A 7,683-nucleotide genomic window follows, 5' to 3' on the forward strand; every position below is an offset into this window, starting at 1 on the left:
GGGGGTAGGGATTCAGCAGATGGTTGGTTGTGCCACGTTTGTGGGTGGGAATGTAAGGATAATTTAGATGGAGATTGGATTTAGCTTGGAAACTAAGACCCTTCAGCCAGAAGACGTAGATAGTCTGACTACATGGTCAGATTATTTGTGTTGAGGAGTCAGGAGGCCCAAATTCAAGTTCCTCAGAGCAATGACTTCCGGTAAGAAGACGATTATGAGTGAAGACACCTGGATTCTAGTGTTGGTTCTGGCAACTAAGAGGGATGTGGGACAAACCCCATGACTTTTAAATTGTGTCCTTATGTTTTAAGTGAGGGAGGGTTTGGATGAAGTCATTGTTTTAGAATCAGACGACCCATCAGGAGAATTACCTGGGTTGCATGTGTGTGCGCGTGCGCGTGTGCAGAATGTTAGGCCTCAACTCTAATCCATCCATCAGAATTTCCAAAAGGGGTCTGGGGGACTTGCATTGTTAAAAAAAAACTCGCAAGTGATTCTGATGGTGCCACAGTTATAGAATGCCTAAGAAGTTTCCTTGTCAGTTTTCATGTTCCACGAAACGTGTTCATTTCAGAGGTGGGTGGTCTGGAAAATTGATTTTATTAGGCATCTTCATCAACTCTTCTCTGAACTTACTAGAGCTCCACATTGTCTCATCTTCAAATTCTCTTTTTCTGCATTCTGTGGCAACGGCTGCTAATTTTACATCCAGTGTCTATTCTCTTCTCCTTTGGTAACCAAAATACCTGATAATTTTCTAGGGTGTAGTAATGTGCCAAGCTAAAAGATTCTATTTCCCAGCCTCCCTTTCACATGGCTATGGGCCAGGGACTTCAGCGTTAGTAACTGAAAGATGAAGTGTTATGTGTGGGGCTTATGGGAAGGTTCCAGAGACTGACTTGTGTAGACAGTGCATCCTTTTGCTTTTTCTGTGTCTTCCTACCTACTGCTTGGGACATGGACACAACGGCCGAAATCCAGTAGCCATCTTGGATCATGATGTAACAGTGGAGTCGGAAGTCATACTCTAAGTAGAGCACAAAGAAAAGGAGGAGTCTGGATCCCCAAGGACCCTGGAGCCGTGATACCACCCCTGGAGTGCTTACCTCCATACTTCGTTCTTGCTGGTTAAGCCAAAGTTATTTTGTGTTTTTGATCATGAACAGCTAAACCTAACCTCACTGATACTCCTGCTGGGTGGAGGCTTGACAGTATGTCTTCCACACCTCTAGGTGGCTTGCGCATAGTAGGTGCTCCATAAGTATTTAACAAGTTAAACGCCCAGTGGTACTGAAGGCTCCAGCTGCTCTCACCTCTGCCTTTCTTATGTTAGATTAAATTACTCATAGGGACCTTTTGTTCTGTCCCAACCACCAGGAAGGTCGTTCACAGTCCTCTGTACAGGGCTTTAGGGCCACACGCTTAAATATTTTGACAAGGCAGTAGAGAGTGGGCCTTTGAAATTGCAACTGCATGCATACATTATTTCGAATGAAAAGCTAAGGGCTGGGCACTTTTCTGAATCTACAGAAGAAATTGAAAGTGGTTTTCAAATGATGTCAGAAAAGGCCACCATGGAATCTTTTGCTATCATTTGGAGGCTGTTCTTTCCACAGTGCCGGCCAGGAACTTGATGTCAGGGGACTCTTTTGAAAGCGACTATTAAGGGGCCCTCATTGCCAGCTACTGACAAGGGGGTCTGCCTTCTCAGTGGCCACCTCAGAGGTGGTCTTGGCCAGACCAAGTTGCTCCTGACTCATGCTGAGCTTCGTCGGCCAGGCTGACACGCCCCTTCGAGGCCAGGACAACATGCTGGTTTCCTGGAAGCATGGGGGCCAAGACTGTGCTGCTAAGAAAATGGTACTGTTTTTGCAAGTATGGCCTAATGGGAGTGTGTTTAAAACTCTTCCTCAACAGTAAAGCTCCTTTCCAAGAAATATGGGGTAAAAAAAACCCAGATTTAAAAGCAAAAGCTGGGAGATGAATCAACTCTTCACCGATACCAAGGAGTTGATTTCAAAACAGGTTTCATTGACTGCATTGATTTGGATGGCCCACCCATCTCGGTTTGCCCACTGAGAGCAGGGCGCAGAGGAAGACCCACACCCCTTTGTGGGAAAAAGTGAATTCTGTGGCAAACCCTAGTGGCTCAAGAGTGTTTGCTTCTCCTGGAAATAATTATAGAAATATGCAATCCTTGAAAGGCAACATCTGGCTGGCTGGAGGCGAGCTGGCAAATACTCAATCTAAATAGATAGAGGTGACGTTGCACAGAAGGAAAAGAAACAGCCCGAGAAAAGGGCCAGTGAGTTTTTGAGCCCATGTCTAGAGAGATACCCCTCTCTATCCTTGGGTTGACTTTTCCCCTGGAGAAGGGCACCCCTCCCAGCCTTTCTAGAAGACAGATGCACAGCCCAGAGCCCAGGGACCTACCCCCTGCACTTCTGAGGAGGCTTCCATGGAGGAAAGGGGGCCTCTTATGGCTCTGGTTGGCTCCCAGAGCTGAGATGGGTTTGCTGCCCAGAGAGTGCCCTGGGCCAGGGCTCTGCAAGCAGCCTTGACTTCTCATCTGCTTCCAGTGCAATCTGAGGTGTTCATTTAGACGGTTAGACATGTCTTTTCCCCCCTCAATGCTTTTTCAAGGTGCTGTTTGCTTGTCCTTACCAGCCATGCCCAGCACCCGGGAGCTCTGCGGCATTTCTGCCTGCTCAGTTCGGAGGGGCCCAGCTTTGGACCTCTTGAAACTCCAGGGCACATCCCCTTTGGTCTTTTTTAATTTTTACATCCCCCAGCTAGTGACGAAAGCAGAACAGCATCTTCATGGGTTTATGGATGTTGGCGATTTTTCTTTTTTAATAGCATGCGATATGTGTTCAAGGAAAGAATTCAGTTCTAATAAATCTGAGGAACTATTCTGGATTTTCAGACACTGGGTTTCTATGAGAGCTATGGTAGGGGTATTTTGAAGGACTTACTGGAAAATCTGGGCCCTCTGCAAGTTTTTGCAGATGGTGCATTTTCACAGAGAAATGCTTCTAGTAGCAGTTTTGTTCAGTTCTTCTATAGTTGTTACTCTTGGCTGTGGTTTTGTGGAGCCTGAGACAATGGTCTTAGAAGTCTGGGTTTGACTTCTCTGGTCTCTTAAGCTTTCAAGCACCTGAAGAAGGCTTAGAGAAGACCAAACTTCTTTCAAGTCAAGAGGTCTTGGAATAAATTCCTGGAGGAATGCAGGAGGGACATCCTGCTTTTGAATAAATAGTTGTTAGTGTAATGTGGCTGAAGTGAGTCCTAGTAATCACGTTGAGAAGGGGACTCAAGAATGGAGTTTATCTGGGTTAAAGGGTTAAAGAGCTGAGAGTCCTCAGACCCCTAAGACACTGAAGTTCCACCTCTCCTTGCTTGCTGTGTGATCTCAGACGAGAAATCACTGGACTTTTCTGAGCCTCAGTTTCCTTACCTGTAAAACTGTGCAGCCAGTCTCACTGTCTTTTTCTGTAACTCAATACAGCCATGTGGTGTTGATGCTTTCTGAACTGTAAAGTGCTGTGTCAATGTTGATGGCTCTCTTGTTTACTTCGCCCTTCTCCTGGCCTCCAGTGTCAGTGGTGGCATCAACATCACTGCTTCCACCATCCCTGGGCTGGACCATCTTTCTCATACTCACCTCATTTCTCACACTTACCTGTGTCACTGACTTTGGGTTGCCATTTGGCCCTGCTTCTGATTTGGGAGCTGTGATCTTTGCTTTTCCTGCTCCCGGGTACGGCTTTGTCTTTCTAAATCTTCCTGCTTGGACTCTGTGATAGGTTCTCTGTTTTCTGCAGCATTCTTAGCTTTGTTCTGTACAATCTTCAATTCTTTTCTATTGTTTAAGAGTGTGTGGGGAGGGGAGAAAGGATGGGGACTTCTGAAAAGGTGCTTTATTAATCCTTTTCTGTGCTTCTTCCATGTTGTCTTCCCCAGCCCAGACTCTGCCCCCTTCCCCAGGGTTTAGAGAAGACGCAAAAGCTCTCAAAAGGTGTTGGCTTTATTTAACTGTGTGGGGCTGCAATTTACATTTAAGACAAATGCCTTTTATTTGTTCAATACAGATGCTTACCAACTGCTATGTTTACAACTGAGTGCCAGACCCTACATTAACCCTGGAGGATAGGTGGTGGTATCTTTATCAAAGGATAGCAAAGCACAGATCCTACTCTTGGTACCTTGTGTTTCGGTGGGGGAGATCTATTGGAGGAGATGCCATTAAACACACAAAGGCATATCAGTGGGTGATAAGAGCTCAGAAGGACAATTTGGTGAGGTAAGGTGGGTGGGGGATGGTGGAAAATCCTACTTTATGGGGATCATCTTTTCTATGAGATGGCCAACATGAAGTTGAGGCTGGAAGGAAAGTCTGGAGCATGGCTATCCTAGGGGAAGAGCATTGGGAGAAGGAGATGGGGGCCTTATGGCCCTAAGGTGTGTTCTGGGAACAGCAAGGGGAAATGCGGGATGGGAGACTGTTCTAAGAGGTGGTGGGGTTGGGGACGCAGAGCCTGCTGGATTTCACAGGTCATCTTAAGGCTTTTATTGTGATGGCCATGGGAAGCCAGTGCAGGGTTTTGAGAACGAAGGAAATGGACAACCTAGAACTTTCTGTGGGCTTACAGAAAGCACAGGACTTGCTATGGACTTGTTCTGTAGCCACTGAGAGTGGCAGTGGCTTAGTGACACAGAAGAGGAGGGGGGAGTAACAAAGGGCACTGAAGGTGGGAACAACAAGCTGGAGCGAGTACCTCAGGAAACCACGTGCCTGCTGGTTCAAAATGTGTTTGCAAATGTTGACCAAACACACGAGAGTGTAGTAAGAAGGTCACAGGAGAGTGCTGTGTAAATCCAGAAAGGTATTAGTATGCGTACTCAACTAATGGCCAGAGTTACTGATAGTGCCGTGCTCTGAATACATTCTGAAATAAATGCTTTTCCTTGCGTTCATTTGTTTATCAAAATGTTGACTACTTATGAAATAGTAACTTAGTGCTTACTGAATGATACTAGAATTTGTTGTCTTGTTTCTGGTCAGTTCACAGGCCACATGGAAGGTTGGGCCACCTGTTTCTTTGATGTGAGTTTTTTGTTACCTCATGGGGGTAGAGTTGGTATCAGTTGTGGTTGAACCATCTGACTACTGATGACAAAGCCGTGTCATCTGCCTCTGCTCTTTGGAGGTGGGCTCCTAAAACTTTCTGGGGGTGCCTGAGTGGCTTAGACGGTTAAGCGTCCAACTTCATCTCAGGTCAGGATCTTGTTGTCTGTGAGTTCGATCCCTGCATCAGGCTCTGTGCCAACAGCTCAGAGCCTGGAGCCTGCTTTGGATTCTGTGTCTCCTTCTGTCTCTGCCCCTCCCCTGCTTGCTTGCTCGCTCATACGCTCTCTCTCTGTCTCTCAAAAATAAATAAACATGAAAAACACTTTTAAAAAGTTTTCTGTATACACGAGGAGTTTTAATACATTTGTTATGGCAGCAAGAGCTAAGTTTTAGCATTTATGGGAGGTCTTGACTCGCTGAAACTTCCCTGATGCCTGGCTCTGCTTTTTTCTTTGTTTTTAGCAAATATGAAGGGGGGGGGGTGTGGATTTCTTACTGGCTTTATTTTCTGAATTGCTTTTAGTCTTAACACGCAAAAACATTGTCAGGGAAATAATTGTGAAAAGTAGGTCTAGTGTGGATTGGATTTCTTATCAGAGAGTTCATTAGAATAACATGTAGCCTTTTTGCTACTGAAAACAACAGTCCCCTTTTGATGATGTTTAAATTTTGAAGTTCAAAAAAGGAATTCAGACAGTTTATTCCCATGTCTGAAAATATTATTACTCTGTTTAGTATCTTCAAGAGGCATGGAGCTGAGAGGGTGGGGTGGAAGTTAAGTGACCTGGTTAAATATCCATGTGCTGCCGAAATCTTATAGCAGGTGGGATGCTCAGAAAGAAAAAAGTTCCAAGAAGTCGTTTCCCAAAAGCAGTGGAGGGTGGGTCACACCCTATTTTGTGTTTATTCTGGTAAAGGGAAAAGAGAGTTAGCTTTCCTTGGGGCCCCAGATGTCAGGGATGATGAACACATACATTCATAAGCTGGACTCCTTTCCTTTGATGGAGACCTTGGTCCCAAATGCCTCGCTCGGAGGAAAATCTGTTTCTTCATATGAGGAGTGCCCAGTTGTTCCCTTTGGACTCAAAGAATCGATTATTCAGAAATGTGACTTTCAAGCTCCAAAGCAAAGTTTGGGCAGTGTTTCAAGGGCTACACTTCTGAAGACTATGCCCTTTCCCAGGGGTCAGCACAGGACCTTTTGGCTCCTCTTTCATGAGGGGAATACTCTTGAGATTGCCATTTGGCCTCCTCCTCCCTGTGGTGTGTGCATTCACTGAAGGCCATTCGGGATTGAATGCTGAAGAGATTACAGGGCAGCCCTGGCCTCCAGGAGCCCACAGTCTGTGATGGGAGGTAGAGAAGGGATAGGGCAATCCCAGTGAGTGGGCCTGGGCAGCACTGGCACATGTGTGGGGAGGGGTTGAGGGGGTCAGAAGACAGGAAACGTGGTCTGGGGGAGTCAGGGAAGGTGAGGCCTGAGGAGAGGAGGGGTTGCCAGGCAAGCTCATGGAAAGCCATGGAGCCAGCACAGGATCACCGACGAATGGCTGAGATGTTCTGGGAGGCAGGGTCAACAAGAAGCAGTCATTAACTGGTGTGGTACCTGAGGGAGAGGAAGAATCGAGGAAGCTTCCCAGCTTCCCGGTGGGGTTGGCATTAATGTTTTGTCCTGTGCTTAGCAGTTTGAGGAAAGGATCAAATGGTTCCGGGACCTTTTGTACTGTTGGACAATTAGAAGCTACTATAACAAGAGTAGGCATGATGGTAAGTTGGGTCTAGCCAGGGAGTTGTTTTTCTTATGAGAAAAACGTAGAGAAACAAGTCCCAATAAAATGTTGTTTGGTTTGAAAAAACTACTGGAAGAGAATTATGAATGGAAAGTTTCCCTACAGAACATCTTAACTGTAGGCTGTCTTGTGTTAGGGCGTTGCTTTCTTCTATGTTGGCAGGTGGCAGTAATTCCTTCTATTTGTAAGATGGCACCAACCGTCAGCCCAGAAGGTATTTAAGCTAAGAAGGTTTGGGGTTCTGGCCGGCAGGAGCTTGCCACTTGAAGAAACTGGGGTTGTGCCCTAGTTGGGGGGATCTGCTGTTTGCGGGGTAAGGGCTGCATACTTGGGAGTTAACATGGTCTAGTAAAGTGGACGAACAGAGACTCGGAGCTGGGATGGACCAGATGCCCTCAGAATCCTAGCTCTGTCATCTGTTAGCTTATAACCTTGTCCAAGTTAGTAAATCTCCTTGTCCTTCAGTTTTCCCATTTTCTTTACGGGGGTGGGGGGTGTCAGGCAGTGCTTATTGAATGTTAAGTAATCCCAGCTCCATGGGGGAGAAAATTCCTAGGACAAAGGAGAAGAATAGAGATTAAATGCCCACCCGTGCATTCACACTCATATGCACGCACCAGCAGACATAACACATGCGTATCCAATCTCCAACAGTGACAAAGCAAACACCTGCCTCCCCATCCTGAGGGACAGCTGTTAGGAGCTGGTTCGAAGGTGCGGCTTCAGGATGAGTTCTAATAGCAGCAGCCTTGTCTCTCCCTG

Source organism: Herpailurus yagouaroundi, unplaced genomic scaffold (assembly GCF_014898765.1).
Source record: "Herpailurus yagouaroundi ecotype Mexico unplaced genomic scaffold, PumYag 184, whole genome shotgun sequence".
Lineage (NCBI taxonomy): Eukaryota > Metazoa > Chordata > Mammalia > Carnivora > Felidae > Herpailurus > Herpailurus yagouaroundi.